This window comes from Ursus arctos, unplaced genomic scaffold (genome assembly GCF_023065955.2).
Source record: "Ursus arctos isolate Adak ecotype North America unplaced genomic scaffold, UrsArc2.0 scaffold_3, whole genome shotgun sequence".
NCBI lineage: Eukaryota > Metazoa > Chordata > Mammalia > Carnivora > Ursidae > Ursus > Ursus arctos.
Window position 1 is genome coordinate 76,756,353 of NW_026622985.1, and position 22,644 is coordinate 76,778,996.

Below are 22,644 nucleotides of genomic sequence, written 5' to 3' on the forward strand. Positions count from 1 at the left end.
ACTCATTTCTCTCTGTCTCAGAACAATATTTCATTATCTGGGTGTACTACAGTTTATCCATTCATCTACTGAAGGACGTTTTCATTGCTTTCAAATTTTGGCAATTATGAATAAAGCTGCTATAGACATTTGTGTACAGAGTGTTGTGTGGACATGATTTTTCAACTCATTCAGGTAATTACCAGAGTGCGATTGCTGGATCACAGTGTAAGAATGTGTTCAGTTTTGTAAACTGCCTTCCACAGTGGCTGTGACATTTTGTATTCCCATCAAGAATGAAAGAGCATTTCTGTTTCTCCAGTCCTCACCAACATTTGGTGGTGTCGATATTTTTATTTAGGCATTCTAGTAGGTATATATTCATATTTTGTTTTAATTTGCAATTCCCAAATGACCTATGATATTGGGCATCTTCTTATATGCTTTTTTACTATCTGGTTCTTTTTGGTGAGATGTTCAGATCTTTGACCATTTTCTTAATTGGGCTTTTCTTTATTGCTGAGTTTTAAGAGTTTGTTGTATATTTTGGAAGGTAGTTTTTTTTTTTTTTATAAGATACTGGTTTTGCAAAACACAATGTGTGGTTTGTCTTTTCATCCTCTTAACTGTGTCTTTTGCAGAGCAGGGTTTTTTAATTTTAATGAAGTCCAGCTTATCAATTATTTCTTTCATGGATTGTGCCTTTCCCTAAAAAACTCACCATCAAACCCAAGGTCATTTAGGTTTTCTATTTTATTTCCTAGGAATTTATAGCTTTGCTTTTACATTTTGGTCTATAATCCATTTTGAGTTAATTTTTGTGAAGGTTATAAGGTCTGTGTCTAAGTTCATTTTTTTGTCATGTGGATGTCCAGTTGTTCCTGCACCATTTGTTGAAAGAGTGTCTTTGCTTCAATGAATTGCCTTTGCTCACTTGTCAAAGATCAATTGATTCTATTTGCAGGGGCCTATTTCTGGGTTCTCTACTCCATTCCATTGATCTTTGTCTATTCTTTCACCAATACCACACTGTGTCTATTGTAGCTTTCTAGTAAGTCTTGAAGTCATGTAGTATTAATCTGATATTTTTTCTTCAATAGCATATGGGGTATTCTGGGTGTTTTGCCTTCCACACTTACTTTAGAATTAGTTTTTCAGCATCCACAAAATTACTAAACCTTCTGCTTTTAGCTTATTTTCTTTGATACCATTCTACCCCTTTTTACTACCTAGTGGATATAGAAGTCCAGGCTTATCACTAGGGCTTTTTTGACATCTGCAGCTTGGTCTCTTTGTTACTGCTATTTGTGGGTGAGAGCTTTGTTCTTCATTTGGTGTCCACGGCATCATTGCGGTGTGTGGCCTGGCTTTCGACTTAGCCTCCTTTGACCTCATTCTGGCAGGCGTACTAAAGTACCTTATCACAGTCTCATGAATTTGGAAGTATAAGCTTTCCATTCAGGCTTTCCTGGCATGGAGAAGGGTGAATCCACAATTTTTTTCTGTGGTATTTGGTGGGATAGTGCAGTTATTGTCTAAACATTTCTGCCTTGGTAGGTTGACCTTTTCAACCATGCTTTTCTTGGTAACACTCCCCCTCCCCCCATGACTAGGTGTTTTCAGTTTCTGGTTTATTTAGCTGTAAGTCTGGGCTTTACGAGGCAAAAGAAATCAAGGGATCTCACCACCACATTGTTCCTTGAGTTCTGAGGTCTCTAGGTATCCACCTTTCAGGGTCCTCTGCCAGGAATGGCCAGCAATCCCTGTACCAACTGATGAAAGATTACTCCAAACTTTTCTGTGAAAGAGAAGAGAAGGCAAGGGGGTCAATGCTCAGAGGCGAAGACCCTTTGCTCTTCTTCGCTCCCACTTTTATTGGTCCTTCAGGATAATCACAGATCCTTATCACTGTTTCTCAAGCACATGGTGTGTGACAAGGGGTCTTACTGAAACAGGGAGGATCAGTTTACCGGAAAGATACAATATGCTAATTTGCAAGTTCCACAGTTCTGCTAAACCTAGCCTAGGGGACAATGCCTGTATCTCTCCCGTCACATGGCAACTGTTTAGGCAAGTAAAGTTTCAGCAAGGCAACTCCCCGCGGCAATCCAGCGGCAGAGGGGTCACACAGGCCTCCGCATTCCAAAGACCTACGCCCTTCTCCGAAACCTTCCCTGCCTTCAGCGGCCTCCTCCGTGTTACATTTTAGCAAGCCAGGTATTAATGGCCGATTTCATGCTCTACGTTAACCCCAACAGTCCTCTTCTGTTTGTTTTGTATGTCCTACCCAGGACTTTTATTCCTACTTAGTGGGAGGAATAAGGAAATGTACATCTACTCTATCTTCTCCTATAAATAGAATTATCTCCCCCTGTGTGTTTAAAATGCTACATAATCATCAGACAAAGATGAGCTAGGTGAGAGCGGGTTTTGTATGTCAGGAAGTTTCAAATCAATTAAAAAAATAATAGAATCGGGGCGCCTGGGTGGCACAGCGGTTAAGCGTCTGCCTTCGGCTCAGGGCGTGATCCCGGCATTATGGGATCGAGCCCCACATCAGGCTCCTCCACTAGGAGCCTGCTTCTTCCTCTCCCACTCCCCCTGCTTGTGTTCTCTCTCTCGCTGGCTGTCTCTATCTATGTCGAATAAATAAATAAAATCTTTAAAAAAAAATAATAGAATCCACTGTAGAATTTGGAAAAGAGAACTGATGTGACCAAGTAGTATTTTGTAATTTTTTTTTTCTTGAACTCAAGTAGTATTTTATCATTAATGGCAACAAACATGTATCATACATTATTATGATCAGGGTAATGGTAGAGATAGGACTCCCTGTCTTCTTTCATGTCCACTTTTTTATGTTGTTTTTCCAAAGAGTTTTAAACTAGTAAAGTATGTAAGAATAATGGACAACTTGGTGATAGGTCAATAGATTGAATTGTGAGGTGAAAGGAAAAAAAGGAAAAGTGGTCCATGGGGAAGAAAAGAAGAATTAAGGTAAAACAGTAGCCTTTGAGAGAGAAATCAAGTTTTGGATACGTTGAATTTGATGTTCGGTGAGATATCGAAGTGGAGATACTCTGAAAGCAGCTACTTGAAAAAAGACTGAAATTTAAGTTAGATGTAATTATTAGAATTTAAGTATGATTTTAATAAAAGCTTTTTGTTTCCTTAAAAGGCAGTTTTGTAGAAGTTCTTGTTCTAAGAATTTTAAAATAGATCTGCACCATGATTTGCTGGAACTTGGAACAGAACCCATTGTGGGGTGGAAAGAATATGGACTTTGGAGTCAGAATCAACTTTTATTTAGACCCCAAGCGTGACTCTTACCAGCCTAAATTCATCTAGAGCCTAAATTTCACCTGTCAAATGGGATTCTAATACTAAGTAATTAATGTTATATAGCTAACAATGTATTAAAATGCCTGATGCATAGAAAGAACTTATATTGATCCTCTCTCCATTTATTAATATTAAATTTGTACCGAAAGTAAATGCCATACTCGAAATTTGTGCTATGCTTTTATATTTTCTTTGCTGCAGTTCCAGTTTTTTTGTCCATTATAGTTTCACACAAAGGCAAGGGTGGAAAATTTATTGACTGTTCTTGGCCTTTGAATGCTCATTACATGAAAACTCCAATCTATATAATTTAACAGCATCAATATTAAACAAACACTTTATTTTAAAACTTAATTGAAAGTAATCTTCACAGTATGAAGATATTTGTGCCAGTTTTGTTCAAATAGTATGTCATTGGCATATGACACAGCAATCTTTTTGTCAAGACTGATGTTGGTTGGTGCCTTGAATTTTGTACAAAGAACAGAGAAGCAGACCGGTAGTGTGAGGAGGACCTAGGATCAAGAGGGCTTTTCTGAGATGAAGAGAATTTGTATTGCCTTATTTATTCTAACCGGTCCCCTCTCATCCTCGTTAGTCCAGTAAATCAGGTTTTTAGCCTGTGGTAGACTCCTTGTGTTCACCAAATATTCATGCTCTCTTGTACTTTTTTCAACTTCCTTGGCAATGCACGTAGATTATGCTAATATGTGCGGAAGTTATGAAAACAATATCCAGGCCAGGTCTTTAAAATATACCATGTCATCTCTTACTCTCTTCCTCTGCTGTTGAAAATGGCTTTCTATAAGATGAATGAAGGCTGCCAAACTGGAAAAGGGTTCAGTCAATGATCGACCCCTGGACATTGCATGTTTAACAGATAAGCCTTTACTGGGCTAAGCCACTGATATTTGAGGGTTTGTTACCACACCATCTCCTAAGTGTCCTTCACTAGTACATATCCTCATGAATCCGCTGATGCAGCTCTTGCCACAATCACCGCTGCCTTTCATTGTGCTTCTGTGTTCAACTCTCTTGACTTCTCAGGATTCAACACAGTTATCTGCTCCTTCGTTGAACCATTTTTCTCTTGATGTTCACGACACCATACTTCTCTCGTGTTTCTCTTCTCTCACTGGTATTCCTTCTCCGCTTCCTTTGCCATCTCCTCCTTCCACAATGACTTGTTAGTGTTGGAGTAACCCTGGGCTTTGTCCTCTGTTATCTCTCCTTATACCATTATCCAGTCCCATGGGTTTAAATAGCAGCTATAGGTCTATGACATTTATATCTTTTGTATCTCTAATTTATACCTTTTTGAGCTCTAGACTGGTATAGTCAACTTCTTACCTGAGATCTCTACTTGGATGTCTAATAGACATCATAAAGTTAATATTGCAGAAGAAATCTCTGATTCCTATCTTCACAATCTGCTGCTTAGTTTTTCCCATCTCAGGCAATGGCTCCACTACCCATTCTACTCAAACCAGAAACTTAGGGGTCATCAATTTATTTTCCTTCCCTACATCATTTTGCAGTCCAAGTTTGCGGTAATGCCACATTTCTGACCACATCAGCTACTATCACTCTATTACAGCCCCCACCATTTCTCACCTGGGTTGGTATGGTTCCTTTGAACACCTTTCATTGTTACTTTGACTGGCTTATAATCCATTTTTCATTCTGTACCCAGACTACTCTGGTTTAAAGTATAAATCAAATCATGCCAGTCTCTTACGATTCTACAATTATGTCCTACTGGATTTAAAAATGTAATGTCCTGGGGCGCCTGGGTGGCACAGCGGTTGGGCGTCTGCCTTCGGCTCGGGGCGTGGTCCCGGCGTTATGGGATCGAGCCCCACATCAGGCTCCTCTGCTGGGAGCCTGCTTCTTCCTCTCCCACTCCCCCTGCTTGTGTTCGCTCTCTCGCTGGCTGTCTCTATCTCTGTCGGATGGATAAATAAAATCTTTAAAAAAAAAAAAATGTAATGTCCTTACGATTTTCAGGTCTCTGACCACTTGCTTCCTACTTGCCTCTCCAACTTCATCTCCGATACAATTCCTTTACCCTCTATACTGCAGCCACACAGACTGCTTTTTCTCAAACACACTCAGCTACTGTTTCCTGTGCCTGAATTTCTTTCATTCACTATCTCCCTGTGTGAGGCTTCTTGTGAGAACTCATGTTTCATGCTTCAGGCTCAAATTTCACCTTCTCAGAAACTACTTCCAAACTCATGCTCTCTTTTCTTGTGTTTTATAGTCTTTACAAGGCTTATAGCTATGTGAAATTATCTTGTTCACTTTATCAATAAACTTATATTACTTATTACATCTTCCTTCCCCCCCAAGAATATATAAGGTGCATTGAGGGCAAGAAGTTTGCCTGCTTTTTTCACTTAAGTACCTTAGTTCCTAGAATAGTGTGGACACATACCTGGTACTCAATAAATTGATGAGTTGAAGAATAAATGAAAGTTTGCATGCATGAATAAATGTCATTATCCTTTGCAGAAAAGGATTATTTTAACCTATATGGTTCTGGGGGCTATCTTTGGAGGTTTCATATTTTTGAAACTTCTTTAAATAAGTGTTTCTCACTTATACATGCGCTATTAATTGTTGTGGCAGGACCACTTCATCAGGTTCTCAATAGCCTGCAAAAATATGAGCAAAAAGAAGTATTTTCCTTTTTGTGCCTTCTTTTAATTTTGGGGCTGGGATATCACCAGTTTTCTGACATTAGAAATCTCAGAGAATCTTATCTCTTAGCTCCTTACCAGCAGGGACCATTTGTCAGTACAACCCAAAGGGGGATGCTCTGTAACAGGCATAAGAGCCTTAGTTCTCCTCAGGAGACTAATTCCTGAATTGTGCATTGAAAGAGTGTTAAATCACTCCAAACAAAGGACCACTGTTTACCTAACAATCTGTGGGCCCACAATTAAAGCTTCTCTTTTTAAGGCTTCTCCTTCTATGTGATTTTTATCCAGTATTTACTATAAAAAACAGTGCTTGGGAAATGAAAACAAGAAATCTGAATGGTTTTCCCCTTTTTCATAAAAAAATAGATCTTTATCATTTTGCCATTTCTTTGCAGAGCCTTTTTTACTTTGCGCATGAAATACTCCGTTAAGAGATGAAAAAGCTTAATAGAAATTGGGGAAAGGAAGTAAAACATTTTCTGGGATGAGTGACTTTATTGCTTTTATACACAATCATTTTTAGAATAATTTATATATTCCACTCCTCTGGACAGAGTGCAATGCTGTGACTCATACGTATATTTTTTAATCTTTCTAACAAACGGCTTTGTTTGTTTGACCTTTGCTGAGAGCCTTTGATAATAAGGTTGAGAATTAAGACATCGCCAGACAGTGGTACACAGATGGGCTTCAGCTGATACTTTAGAAAAATAATATCTTCATCCTCCAGCTATTTCCCCACACATCTAGCCACCTTACTGTTTCACATACACACGAAAAACCCCTCTGCTTTTTAATGTTACTACAACTTTTTGCCATGATTAAAGTTGTCCTATTTCTGTCCTCCGAGTAATTGTATAAATAAAAAGCATAAAGTGGAAGTAACTGAAATCTCGTAAGAAAGGCAATACTTTGTCCAGATCAAATATGCCGACTTTGTTGAGGGTCACTTTAAGTTTCCGGAGAGCTTTTTTTATGTTGTACTGCCACAGGTCTGAAAATGAATTAGTGGCCGCATCAAGTCTCCTCAGGAAATTTAGTTTCTATGTTTGTGCTATCTCTGGGATTTGAGCAATAGGTTTCATTTTAGTTAGAAGGAAACTATACAACCAGAAATAAGGTTCTCCCTACCATTTTTTTCCCAGAGCTATTTCAGGTGATCAAAAATAACTAATAAACTAGGAAAGAAAATAAAACGACCTCGATAGCTCAAGGGCTCTAAAGAAATTAGGGGAAATCTTGGAAAATCAGTCAGTGGGATTGAAAACAAATGTTTGAACCCGGTCCACTCTCAATTTTGGGTATGTGAGGATGTATGTGTGTTATTAAGGAGGCAATATGAATACCTCGATCATATCCATAAATCTAGTCTCCCCAAATGGCAGAATAAACAGTGATCTGTGACTGAATTTACAAGTTCTAAGACCCACCTGTCCTTTTGCCAAATCTCCTCTACCTACCTAGGCCCTGAGTTCTGATATCTTTGTAACATGTGACAAGGCTTTGAACTCTGCTCTTAAGACATCAGGATTAAAATGTAAAACCATATTGACTTAGGTTCGAGTAAGCATATAAAATAGTCTTTATTGATATCAGAAGAGATCTAAAGGGTAATGGATTTCACATACGTTTAGTGGCAACTGTATGATGGACATGTCAACACTCATTATCTCCCTTAAGACACAAAATAACTCTAAATTAGTGGTGCCTTATTTTCTCTGAGGATATTAAGATGAGAGGCTAAATAACTTTTCTAAGGTCCTGGAGAATCAGAATTGATGAAACAAGAAATCAAAGCTGGGTCCATCCGGCTATAATGGCTCTAGGTCCTAGGCCTCTTGCCCTGTGGAGCATAGTTAGAAAATCAGAAACAGCTCTTGGAAGGGAAAGAGGAAAAATTGCTCAATTAAAGGTATGCTTAGTATGCTTTATAATTTTAAATAAATGTTTATATTCACTGGAGCTATGTTTATATTTTATAGGAAAATGGGGGAGTATTTTAGAGTCTCAGAAGCTGTGGGTTTGTGTCCCATTAATGAATTACAGTTTGTAAACTTTCTCAGGTTTTAGTGTTCTTTGTTATACAACAGTTGGTTCCAAACATATTTTGACTTTTATTTCTAGGAGGGTCTAGTTCATGCTGTGTTAAACACTGTAAGTGCTTGATTTTTTTTGTGGGGGTGGCACCAATTTCCACCGTAACACACATTTGCATATGTTGTTTCAATAATTTATTTACTGTGTTATTTATATATATATAGATGTAGATGTATATATTTCTGCCCTCTAAGTAATCAAAATAGAATGTTGTGATAGGTTTTTCCACTAGTGTGTATATCTCTAATCTCATAGACCAGGTTCTACCCTTTGGCTCTGTGCTTCCATACTTCTTCTGTGGTCCCTTTGTGACCTCGTCACTCATGTTCCTACTAGTTTAACACCCGTCCTCTGCAAAAATGTCATTTCAATGAAAGCATGACCATCTTGCTCACTGTCAGATCATCAGTCCCTAATGAAATGATTAAGTATATAGTAAGAGCTTTAAGAAGTATTTAATGAATTCAGTTGAAATTGAAATTCAGTATTCTGTTTGTAAAAGGCAACTGTCCTTGAAATGAGCAACAAACTAAGCCATGTTATACTAAAACTGTATATTTTCAGGCAATACCCTAGTTGGCAATGTTGGAGGAGAAAGCTATGTATAAATGGTATAAAGATGCTTCAAAAAATAATTTGCTGAAATTCTAGTTTTGCTTAGAACTATCTCATATATGTAACATTATCCATTCTCTTGGAAAATATTTTTTTAGGCATTCTGTTAGATGCTAAAGATTGAAAGATAAATAGAATAGACTAATTAAGGGAATTAATTCTTAGGAAGGCCAGAAGTCTTCAAATTTTTGCTGATGTATTCCCAATGAGTATGTTGAAAAAAGTATGGGTCCCTTTACACATTTTAAAATCACTATAAAAAATTTCATTATATGTTTAAAAAGCAGTTAAGAGTGTAATTTCTGGCTTATTTTAAATATTGTAATTTTAAAATTTAAAAACACATAAATCTCTTACATTTTAGATTTCAGTAGAATCTAAATGCCATAGCACTTTAATATCCACAACCAGCCATTTAATAATTTACATTAGCAAGCTTTTCTTTAATCCTTGGAAATTTGATATCATATCTTTTATTCTTTAACCTTATTTACATTTCATTTTCCCTAGAGGATTTTATCCTAAAGTAATACATTTATAATCTCATATCTTCTACTAATTAAGTACTAACATATTTCATACTTCTCTGTAAGAAAACTGTTTATAAATTAAACATGTATTTTTATTTTCCACGACTCTAAGATTTTAAATGGTAAAATTTTTCTCCTGTAATGAGTCATACTTGTAATTACCATTAGTACACAATTGATCAAAGCAGCAAAAATACATAACACATTTGACAAGTTACTACTAAGTGCATAAAGAAAAATTTTATTGTAAATGCTCTTAATAAAAAAGGGACTGTATTTTTCACATAGTTCATATGTCCAAAATTGATTTTTTTCTTATTGTTATAAAATTGATTTTTTGAGCACCATATTTCTATTTTTGTTGCTGTTAACATTGAGAAATATTTTCTTCATAGTTATGTCACATATTTCCTTGAACTTCTAAGTTGTAAGCTAAAGATCATCGCGCTTTATCATTATTTTTGATGCTGTATCAGCTTATGATTCAGTTAGGTCTTGCATATTTGATGAAAGCAATGACTAGCCATTTGACTTTCAAATGACACCCTATAAATAGAATCCTCCACTTCCTCAATTTCTGGAAAGTATATCAAAAGACTTCACCAAAAATTATCAGCACCTTAATTTACATTTTACTTCTTAACCTAGGAATACCTTGTTTAACCTGTCATACTCAGGAAAGGTTGGGGAAAATCCAAATATTGTTAATTTCAGCGTAGTTTTGCTAATATAGTATTTTGATAAAACTATTTTATCTTACAATTTTTGAATAAATTATTTCAAAACCTTGGAAATGCTGACTTAGTTCATTCAATTTATGGAAAATACCTGTAATAAATCCAATGGTGAAAGTCACTTCTCATTGTCAAATTAATCAAATCAGAATTATTTCTTATAGAAAAAAGTCTGACTTCATTTCTCAATTCGAATAATACATTAATACATTTCCTTGTGACAACCGTCTTGCTTCTGAATTCTAACTCTAAGATAAATAGACAGATAAGGCCCAAATTTTGTCTTAAGTGGGTTGTAGCCTAGATGATATAAGGCCCCGTTGCTCTTAATATGTTTTACCAGCCCTCCTTTTCTTTTCATAGACTTAATTCTTCCTTAGGAGAAATGCATTTAAGAGTAGAAAGGGGACATTTAAATGACAACCTGATTTTAGTGTTTTTCCAGGAAGATCGAGTTTTAAAGAATATGAACTTGGAAATCTGAAGATTAATCATCTTAAAACTTGTTACCCTTTACTCCTTGGAGAGTTTTCATGTAATCTTGTTTGCATACTTTTAGGTTAAATGATTTGCATAAAGTCACACAACTTCTAAGTAAATGAGCTGCAATTAGAACAGGTCTAACCCTGAAGGTCAAGAACTTATTCTCCTATATGTTATGTTTTATGATCTCATAGAAGGAAAGGGTGTCTGTAGAAGAATTTGGTATATAAAATTAGGAGATAATTTTTTCTTTCCTCTTCTCCCCTCCTGTCCCCCCTCCATGCCTTTTTTGTAAAGCTGGGGAAGGACCATTGTAAAAGAGGAGTTGAAAAAATAGACATGGCATGAAGCCTAACTTCAAGGTCTTTTTCAGACACATTCGTTTTCGGAAATATCCTCTGAATTTGAATCAGTTAAAATTGCCCGTGCCTAGGTATAAGTCTTCATGCGTTTCCAGGACTGTGCATGACCTAGACTGAACATTAGTGATCTAAGAGAAGAAATAATGCCTGAGACCAAGTGGGAGGTCAGCTACAGCCTTTTCTTTTTAGTCTATTAAGGCAAAACCGGTTCTCAGAATAGGCTGTCTTCACTTAGGGAAGACCAATTCTGAGGGATGGTGGGTAAATTTTGATAGAAGGAGCAGAGGTGTAGTTGGGAGGGAGGTGACTCATGATTATTATGCAACCAGTCCTCAATATTAGGGAATATCAGAGGGGCACAGTCTGAAGAGGAAGGATTAAATGGAATCCACAATGGGACCTTGGAAACCAAGACAAATGTACTGAACTAGAAAATTTTAGATCCTAACTTATTGCACAGTGTACATATAACACTAGGTCCCAAATTTTCTAGCCCATGCAAAATTGAGTGAATTCTCTTAGTTACATTTTAATTGTAATGTAAATGTATTCACAAAAAAAGTGAAAACATAAAACTAAGGGAATGTGTAAAAGTTCATCTTTATTAGTTTAAAATTTTTATTTTGATCACCTTTCTGCTCTTAAAATCGGCTGAATCCCCCCTTCTCCACCCACACTTCTGGTCTTATTTCCAGGGCTGATCTGTCTGCTGCAGTTATAAAATGTCTGCCCTGTATTATGTGCAGGCTGATTACGTGTTAGGCCTGATGCTGTTTGGCCTCTAACTTCAAGGACTGAAGAAAGAAAGAATGTCTTCATCTTTTTCAGTATGTGACTGGAACAAGATAACCACCCTGCCTTTTCATAAAAGCTTTTCTTAAAACAAAAAAAAAACAAAAAACCCTTAACTTCTCCGGAAGCAGCAAACAGATGGTATTCATACATCACTTATCGGTCATATCACATAACCTTCTCTCCCAAATCTTTTTCCAAAGCGGACTCTTTTCTGAATCCCATGCAAATGAAAAAAGCAAGGTAACGGAGAAATGTTGTTATTTTCATTTATGTGCTTTGACATAGGTACAGTTTTGATAAATATCTAAATGAAAAGAGGCATGGTGATCTCATGAAAAGTCTATGCTTAGGCCTTTGAGTGTGTGACTTGGCCTGGGACTCTTGTCTTTTACAGATTTCTGAGCAGAGTAGTCTACGACCGTCTTCTATTTCAGGGCTTACAATTTGGGCAGCTGGAAAGGAAGCCGACCAAAGAATCCATCAGAACATGATTCTCAGTTTCACTTACTCAGAATCAAGAGTACGTTGGCCGGTGGATGAGGAAAACAGCCTATAATCAGATCAGTGACCCCGTGAGACCCTGTCATTAAAACTTTAGTGTTGAGCCTGCAAGCCTCTGTTCCTCTGATTAGGCAATTTACTCTATTTCCACTCTTCTGTCTGCCAAAACATTTAGTTGCAAAATGCTTTCTAATTCTCTAGACTCGTAAAATGTTGTTCTGAGGAAAAGGAAAGGAGAACGGATGATCCTATTTAGTTATCCTTCATGATGCAATCAGAAAACAGGAGGGATTTATAGGTGATATTATAAAGAGACAAAAGGAGCAGATTTCATTCAGATGGCCAGAAGGGCACAGACCCCTGCTGAGTCCTAAAAGCCCAATATTTGTGTCTTTGCTCCTCAATGTGCGAATCACGGTGATTACTTCTATCAGCAACACGGTGGAAGGGACAAACTGGGGCTGCATTTTCACTGAGTTGATCATTGCTGAACATGACAATTTGACTGTGCGGGGACTCAGTTTCCACATCTGTGTGGCATGAATAATAATTCTTTCTATTACTTCACAAGTTTATTTTGATGCAGTAATTGTCGGGAAAGTGTTTTATATGAGTAAAAAATTGTCTAACTCCTAAATTCTGACTTTGATTTTTAATTCAGATTTAGCTGTGTTTGGAGGTTATTAAATATGGTTATGTATTTATTTTACTTATTTAAGGATGATACTGATTAAAAAACTGCAGGGCAACATCTAATGGAGTCATTGAGGTATTTCTATTGCTATCTTTTGTGAAAATTCCAAGAGACTACGTCCTACTCCTACTAGGAATGATTGGAGACACCAGAAAAGACTTTATTGTACATCTCCTCTTATTTCTAAACCAATGTGGGAAGCCATAAAACATTATGGGCTATAGAATTTCTCAGATGTGTTTCCTTCTCATCTGATTTAGATGAACTCTTGCTAGAGTTCTGACCCCAACTGCTCATAGCTTGATCCCTACATGTAATAGACTTCCCAGTCATTTGTCTTAATAATGCAAGTAGAACCCACTAACATCATACTTGTTAATCTGACTTGATGGCAAGCCTTCGTTCCTCAGAGATGTCTCACTGTCTGAAGAGCGAGTAGAGTAAAGGAGATGAGGCCAGCTTGTAGAACATTTAGAACATAAATAACAGGCAGGGGAGAGTCACAGTTGATGACAAAGGCATCACTGTGTAAAACACACTTTCCTTTTCTCTAAGGGCATTCTAAATTTTTTTATATAAGCCTTAACCTTTCCCACGAAGGTGTCTGTAAAAATAGTGTTTTTGCAACTTCATTCGTGATGATTCTGTAAATCAAGAAAATATCTTCAACAGTGGAAATGTCACACCTGCTTATGAGCCATGTTTAGTGAAGTTTGTTTTCCATGCTTTTTAAATCAAAGAATTTCCTTCTCTCTCATTTGGCTTTGGAGACTATGAATGCAACATGACGTTGTGGAATGTTAGGGAGGTTATTAGTAACAACTGTGTTATTTTTTAAAGTACAGTGAAATATTTAATGTTTTGTGGCTGGCTCCATCAGATGAAGTTTTAACATTAAATAAAATGCAAACATATACTGTATTTTAAATTTAATACTGCATTATAATGGACATTTTAAGAGTGTAATTTGTTTGGTTTTAACCAAGTCATAAATTGGTCTGTTTACCAATTACCTCAAGAAAACCAAACAAACAAAAAAAAACAATGAGGGACAGTGAGGATCAGAGGACTAGGGTGTATCCTTAATATTTTACCTGATGTGCTCTTGGATGTTGAGTAAAAATAACAGCAGAAAATATGGCATTTGGAGGCATATGTTAAGTGGGAAAGCACACCTGTATACTCTTTTGTAAGTACAGTACATAGACTGTGGAAGAAATGGTTAAGATGTAGATATAGATACCAAAAGTGATGACTTCCCTTGGTAACATTGCTTACCTCTCTCCAATATCAGTAAGCCTCTCCGTTAACATACACTCAGATATTGTAAGAAGAAAATTATGACAGAAATAGAGAAGTATGAAACAAGCATGTTGATGTGGCTTCATTAAAATATATACACATATACAGACAAAAGAAAAAAAACAGAGCATTTCGGGTACGATACATCAGCAGGAGTATAGATTTGAGAAACCACCCCCGCCCCATTAAAAATAAAGCAAACAACAAAACAAAAAAAGACTAGGCTAACAATTTTAAAAGCACACATTATCCACAAATAAATCCTGAGAATCCAAAATATATGTTAGCCAAGTCACTGAGAGCAATAAGTTGTATTTGGTATTAGCAGCTGTGTAGAAGGAAGAGAGGAAATAAAAGTAACCTCTGATGAGGTTACTTATAGCAGGAAAACCTATGCACTTAATCAACAACATGAAATGCAGCCCAGAATTGCAGTTAGCATGGGAGGTTCAGTGGGCCAAATTCAGGAAAATAGCCTAAACTAAGGGGGCAGCGTTCCTAGGCTTCAGTTCAGGAATGACTATGGAAGGACTAGAGAAGGGTTAGTTGTTATGGATCAGACTGGAGAAGTAAACTCTTCAACTAACCAACTGATACTGTTTTCCAGTACCAAGCCCTATAATATAGAAATGCTGCTGAAACTAGAATATGACCTGAGAAGGATAGGCTCAAGGGAAAGAAAATATCCAGAAACGATGGGGTAAGGGAGCAAAGGAGGCAGATCTCAAAAATGCTCAAGACCTTATTTTTGAATTTTTACTATACTAATAGAGTACAAAATCATAAATATTAGAAAGCTGTTCTTGTCCACCTTCCTCTGTTGTTAATAAGTTAGGAAACCTATCTTGGTAAAAATACAAGCAACATAAAAGGATTATAATAAAATCCCACCCCAAATTGAAAAAGATAACAATGTTCAGAATAAGATTCATACAAATATTGAAATAGTCTTGCAATAGGAGCTAAAATAATTTAAGAAGACAATGAAAGCCATAAAAGAGTAAATCAACCAGATTTAGATAAACACAGAGATAAGAGATGTTTGAAGAAAAGGAAGGGTTCTACAGTAATTTGATATAACTCATGAAAGAATTAAAAATATAAAATCATTTAGGAAATAAGTTCAAACTACAGTTCAAAAAAGAACAAATACCTTGGATAATACCTTAAGATAAATGCAAAATGGAATATGCAAGAGTTTTAGAAGAATTGGAGAAAAGGTATTAATGAGTAAATGATAGATATAGAAGATGGGTAAGAACATAAAACATTCATAAAATGATTCTTCCTATAAGAACCCAAGCACTGGACAAAAATAACTAAAACTTACAATTCAATAACGAATATTAAGCATATATATTGAAAAGATGTACAGTGGGCTTACAGAAAGCAATAATATAATTTGAGATACAGTCTTATGAGATCAGGCATGTTCAGGGTGGTATGGCCATAGACAATTTGAGATATAATCTAAAAAAATACACTGACAGTAAAGAGAAATGTCCAAATACTTTTTAAGCAAAAGATAAACCTTTATCAAACTTTTTGATATCATGTTGTGATGGAAGAAAATGGCAAACTATTTTTAAGATAATCAGAGAAAGGAAAATAGAAGCTAAGAATTTTATGTCTGGCCAAACTGGCCTTTGGGAAATAAATGTTGGTTCCATAAAATCTAGACAGTGAACTTCAGTCCACCAAAGTGACTGGAAAGCATTTACACAAATTGTAGTGAGAATTGAGTGTATGTTAACTTGTGAAACTAAATTATGGATCTCAGGAAGACAGTATACAAGATAAAGGGTACATGCAGTAAAAATATAGTCAACTATTGAGAATAGTAACAGTGTATGGAAAGTAGAATAGACTCACTTATTACCTCATAGAAATTAACAGAGTAAAAGATATTGCTACAGATTAAATGCCTGAAAGAAGGGTTACCAGTTAATTTTTATATTGCTTAGAGTAGGGAACAAATACAGAATATATAGTATCCTTAGTCCCTTCTATTTTAGGTAAAGTCACCACTACATAATCAGAAGAAAAATGGGTACCTTTCTTTTTTTTTTTTTTTTAAAGATTTTATTTATTCAACAGAGATAGAGACAGCCAGCGAGAGAGGGAACACAAGCAGGGGGAGTGGGAGAGGAAGAAGCAGGCTCCCAGCGGAGGAGCCTGATGTGCGGCTCGATCCCAGATCGCCGGGATCACGCCCTGAGCCGAAGGCAGACGCTTAACCGCTGTGCCACCCAGGCGCCCCAATAGGTACCTTTCTAAATAAGAAAAAGTGTATCCTCCCCCCTCCAAAAAAAGACAGCAAATAGATCACAAAGAAATAGAAGACCAAATAGGACAAACATATCGACAAACAAAAGGGTCAAATAGGTATATCATGCAAACACTAAACATTGGAAAACTGATATTCTGATATCAGATGAAGTATGTTACAAGACAGGTATACTACCCAACATAAAGAAGAATGCTGTATAATGATAAAGGGTTCAACTTATCAAAGAGACCTAGTAATCCAAGATGTTGTACACTAACAACAGTTTCAAAATACATGGTGGAAGAACCCCAAATATCACTTAGAAGTAGACAAATGCATAATTATAACTGCGATAGGACGTTTTAATACTTTGCCAGTAATTGATAAAACAAGCAGGCAGAAGTTTTAAAAGACTAGGGGATACTTCAACATACTAGTGACCAAATTGACCTAGAGCTCTGATACAGGAGATAAAATGGAATATTAAAGCGGTCTATCCAAAAGACAAGAAAAAAGAAAGGAATAAAGGACAGATATGAGAATTTGAGTCAAAACTGATTGAGTCAAAACTGACCATAACATATGAAATGAAAATTGAAACAGATTAAAATGTTCAAGATTTGAAGACTGTGTAGTTGTGGTTTGCTTTATATCCAATGTCTATAAGAAGAACGCTATAAAGACATGGGATAATTTATTTTTTTTTTTATTTTTTATTTTTTTAAAGATTCTATTTATTTGACAGAGACAGCCAGCGAGAGAGGGAACACAAGCAGGGGGAGTGGGAGAGGAAGAAGCAGGCTCACAGCGGAGGAGCCTGACGTGGGGCTCGATCCCAGAACGCCGGGATCACGCCCTGAGCCGAAGGCAGACGCTCAACGACTGCGCCACCCAGGCGCCCCAAAGACATGGGATAATTTAAATTGTGAAAAACATATATACTGCAAATTCTAACCATAAGAAAGCTGGAGTGGCTGTATTAATATCAGACAAAACAGATTTCAAAACCAGTATCATAGAAGACATAGTGGGCCATTACAAATTGATACAAACGTCAGCTTCAGTTGTTGTTTTTTAGATTTCAGTATTCTCTGACCATACATATGTATGTATATTCACACTTGAAAATATATAACTTACAATTCAATAAAGAGAACTCAAAAATGTCCAAGAGTAGACAATGCACAAAAAATGGATACAAAAATGGCCACTGATCATGTGCAAAGATGCTCAGTTACTCATCAGAGAAATGCAAATTAAAATCACAGTTAACATTTCTCACTCTCTAGAATAGCTAAAATGTAAAGATTGACAGTGTCTTTGCAGGTGAGAAACCTCACACGTTGCTGTTGGTAGTATAAAAAATGCAAAACCACTTTGGAAAGAAAGGTTTTTTGCTCTTGGCAAGTTACAAATACTCTTACATGACCCAGCAATTCCCAGTTACTTAAGAGAAATGAAAACCTACATTTGTTAAAAAAAAAAAAAAAAAAAAGATATGTGCTTGGTTTTTCATAGCAACAGGGTTATTCACAGTAGTCAAACCAGAATCCCAATTGCATTATTGAACTGGAGCCTTCAAAGTGTCCATCAACAACTGATTGAATGGATAAATTACATTCATACAATGAAATAAACCTCTACAATGAGAACAAAGTGAACTACTGATGTACTTAAAACTTGAATGGATAACATAGATATGGTGAGTGGAAACATCCAGACATAAAAGATTACTTTATGATTTCATTTAAATGAAATTTTTGAAAAATATTTTGAGAGAGCAAGAGAGAGCATGAGCAGGGGGAAGGGCAGAGAGAGAAGCAGAATCTCCACTGAGCAGGAAGCCCAATGAGGGGCTTGTTCTAAGGATCCCTGGATCAAGACCTGCGCCAAAGGCAGATGCTTAACTGTCTGAGCCACCCAGGTGCCCTGAAATTCTTTTTTTGTTTGTTTATTTACCAGAGAGAGAGGGAGAACACACAAGCAGGGGGATGGGCGGAGGGAGAGGGAGAAGCAGGAAGTCTGCTGATTGTGGAGTCCTACATGGGGCTTGATCCCAGGACCCTGAGATCATGACCTGAGCCAAAGGCAGACGCTTAACCCATTGAGCCACCCAGAGACCCTAAATGAAATTCTTAAGCTAGTAAAATCAAAGTCTAGTGTGTCATGTCACAACTCAAGTGCCAATATGATAGAGGCTTCTATTAGGCAAAAATGGGCACTGAGGATAATAACTGCAGTGACTTGGAAACACATCAAACATGTTTACAAGAGTTTATAATACCAAAAATTATTTTGCTCATGACTTGGAGAATGGGAAGGAATAAACTTGTGAATGCTTGTGAACAAAAGAAAATCAAGCATTTATTCTGCATTTCCCATACCATCTGCACCAAATAGTTGATAAGAGGAAGCTCCTTTTTTAGAAATATTCTGGAAAAAAACTGAAGACAAAGTTATGGAATTAGAAAAAACAATTACCATTTTGCAACCCTTGCAGAAATAGATCTTGTAACGGAGCATCAGCAACTGCTAATATTGCACACGAGCAAACAGAAGACAGCCAGACATTCTGCGTCATTTAGTGGGTGTGTGCTATATGAAGTATCCTTGACAAAAAATAATAAACCTAGGTCCGGGTCACCTCTGTATCTAACTATAATTTTTAAAAAAATACAGATAACAGGAACGTGTTAGATGGCACCAAAGGAATACTATCACCAAAACTCAGTTTCTGGAAAAAACAATTCCATTTCTTCCACATATAAATGATAAGGATTAAGTAGAGGTAGGAAGAATCTATAAATTAAAATAGACTTAAAAAGCATTCCTATTAATTGTACTGCATGGACCGTATTTGGATTCTGATTTGAACAAATATTTGTTAAAATTCTGTGAGACTATCAGGACAAGCAGGAATTATGAACACTGCATATTTGTTCATATGAGGGAATTTTGTCAAATTTTTAATTCTAATGGTATTTTGATTATATTTTTGAAAGCATTCTTATGTTTTACAGAAAAATACTGAAATAATTATAGATACCATGTTTGGGATTTGCTCCAGCATAATATGGTCAGTATGACATTGGATCTGGATGAAAACAGATTGACCATTAGCTGCTAATTATTGACGCATGGTTAATGGATAATTTGGGGTAATTTATACAACTTCTGGATGTGGTTAAAATGTCCCACAGCAAAGATATAAAGAAAAAAAAAAAGGCGGTGTCACTCTAGTCCCAAAATCGGGTATGAATTTTAGTCAGTGAATCACTGAGCACCATCAAAGCAAAATGGTGGCTGGTAATAGATTACACTATTATATGTTGCTATCTAAGTGAACTGTCCAGCAGATACTTGACTTTATGCACTGCATTTCCTTGACTTTTAGCACTGGCACATTTTGCATTCTGTAGTTCTTGTCTCTAGTTTATCATCCACAGAAGACTGATCTTAATTTTTGAAATTGTCTTTACTGTTGCTGCTATTTCAACGATCACAAAGGACATCACATAGTGTCAAACTTAATTACTTCTTCACAGTAATCAATCTAGTCAATTCTGAACATCCTTTCCTTCTTGGAAGAATCTCCATGGTAGTAAGAAACTCTGTTCATTCTAACTTAATAGCTCCTTTTCTTTATTGAACCTTGAAATATAAAGCATTACCTAAGAGTTTACACAGGCAGTTCTACAGACTAAGCACTGCAAGACAATGGAAGCCAACTGAAGAAATAGCTTCAATAAGTTCCAAAAAGGGTAGTTGTAAAAATTCAAGACGACATAAACACTTGATTTGGTTATTTATTTTGGCACAAGGAAGAAGGTGGTTTTGAGGAGTGCAGTGAGTTCTCATCACTGAGACCCAACAATTTTCAGACATTCAATGAATGAAGAATGAAAGGATAAAAATACAAAATAAATAATAGTACCATAGGTTGAAGAGAGTGTGTCTATAAATAGAAATATCCATTGGACTTTTTGTTTAGATTAGCCTCAAGTGCCTGAATAAATACCTGTTGAAATGAATTGAACTACCAAGATCACAATGAGTAGGATGGTGAGAGTGGAGAGTTGATCACATTGGATGGAGGAATGATAAGAGGTTGAGAAAAGACATTCAAAATAGACTAAAATTGGGGTGCCTGGCTGGTTCAGTCAGTGGAGCATGTGACTCTTGATCTCAGGATTGTGAGTTCAAGCCCCATGTTGGGTGTGGAGCCTACTTAAAAAAAAAAAATATATATCTATAGATAGATAGATAGATAGATAGATAGATAGATAGATAGATAGAAACAAAATTGGTTAAAATAATGTAATGGGTCAACTTCTCAACCAAGAATATTGTCTATAGATTAGATTAAATTTGTTTCTATAAATATATTAAATGTATATATAAATATCCAGCTCCAAGTCCATTTTCATTGTGAAACTTTTTTTTAACTACCTCAGGTAGAACAGATCTTTTTCCTTTGATCCATTGAAGATAATTGGCCTCATTCCATTTTGCCTCATACATGTTATTTACTATCTTAGTAGGGATTAATTCTTTTGTATATGTAATATATTCATTTAACACTGTACCTGATGTCTGAGGAAATAAATTATAGAAATTTTATGTCTACTAAAAGTTCTCCTCATTTCAAGGTCTCCAGTAAGGAATTTTTACAGATTTCCTTAAATGCTTCTGATTATCTACTTCTCTAGTTCACAAGGGAGCTTGATGACAGTTGGTGACTGTTGAGTAAGGGCCTGGGAGAGAGGCTGCTAGTTGCCTGCTAACCATCCACTCTCCCTTTCCTAACAGAAGCTCTATTGTTTGGAACCGTGACGTGACCAATAAATAACAACAGCAAGTTTCAGTTTCTCTTCTATCAATAAGATTTGCATGAGCTAGAAGTAAAAGTCTGATGGCTCCCAGTTAGAAGATAAATTAAATTTGGAGGGTATACCGTTCAGCACAATGACTATAGTTAATACTGTATTGTGCATTTGAAAGTTGCTGAGAGAGTGAGTCTTGAAAAGTCTCATCACAAGAAAATTGTAGCTATGTGAAGTGATGAGTGTATTGACTAGACATTGTGGTAATCATTTCATATTTACATGTATCAAATCATTATATTGTACACCTGAAACTAATAGATTGTTTATGTCAATTATATACGAATAAACCTGGAAAAAAGGTTTAATGGAGCATCTAAGAAAGCCCACTTTGTTCTTCCTCCTGCTGTGGGTGTGATGGTTGGAGCTTTAAGGCCATCTTATAACCGTGAGGTAAACTTGCAGATAGAAGCCGACCACAAAGGATGGAGGATTATTTTATGTAAGAGAAAAAGAAACACTATCAAGTGTAAGCCACTGTGTTGAGTGGTCTCTTTCACTATCAGTTCAATGTCACTTCTGGCTAATAGACCTACCGTATTTTAAAGATATTCCAAATCAATTGTATTTCCTTAGAATGATTTATTTCTGTTATTTAAACCTTAACTTTATTACTAATTTACTGGCAATCAGCATTTCAAAGACTGTTCTCAGAACATATTTGAATTTCTTGTTTTGGCTACTATACAGTGACATAAAAATATCGTTAAGTCTCTAATGTAGGAAAAACTGAGTAAAACTATATGATGAGAGCTCTGTAATTATCACGGTATGGATAATTGTGTCATTTGCTACCCGGGAATACAAGACACATTGTGTAACCTTTAAAGATTAAGAGAAAAACTAATACAACAGTGTTTACGGTAATGGCATATCAAGTAACTGTGCAATCTCACTAAACATTTATCAAGTCTTGGAGACTGAATGGAAGCCACATGAATTTGGCTCATGGTTACGAATCTCATATTTCCTTTTCATTGAGGAGACCAGAATTGGAGGCAGATGTTCCTAAATCTCTCTCCTCACTGAGCATTCAGAAAGATTTTTGCATGTGTAGATTTTGTTGTTGTTGTACTTTGAAGTTAATTACTTTTTTTCTGTACTGAAAAGTAATAAAACTGCATTCTGAAAATACATAATTCAGGGTTTTTTTTTCATTAACTCAGACTAGCCAGCTCATGGATTAGTTGGCATTTAAGATGTTTTATAAAATAAACTATTAGATTTTACACACAAAGCATGACCGAGAAAATAAAATGTAGAGGAAGAGGCGAGAGAAAGCAAAAAATCTCTTTCCATTTGAAGATAATAAATACACATTTAGGAAAGAGCTTGTTTTATCAGAGGTAATGG

General features: G+C 36.1%; 1 long non-coding RNA gene across 1 annotated transcript in view; it reads left to right on the plus strand.

Moving 5' to 3' along the window:
* The window catches only part of LOC113263655 (uncharacterized), a 292,192-nt gene that overhangs the window by 106,777 nt on the left and 162,771 nt on the right, over nt 1–22,644 (plus strand). The gene's annotated exons all lie outside the window — the stretch shown is intronic.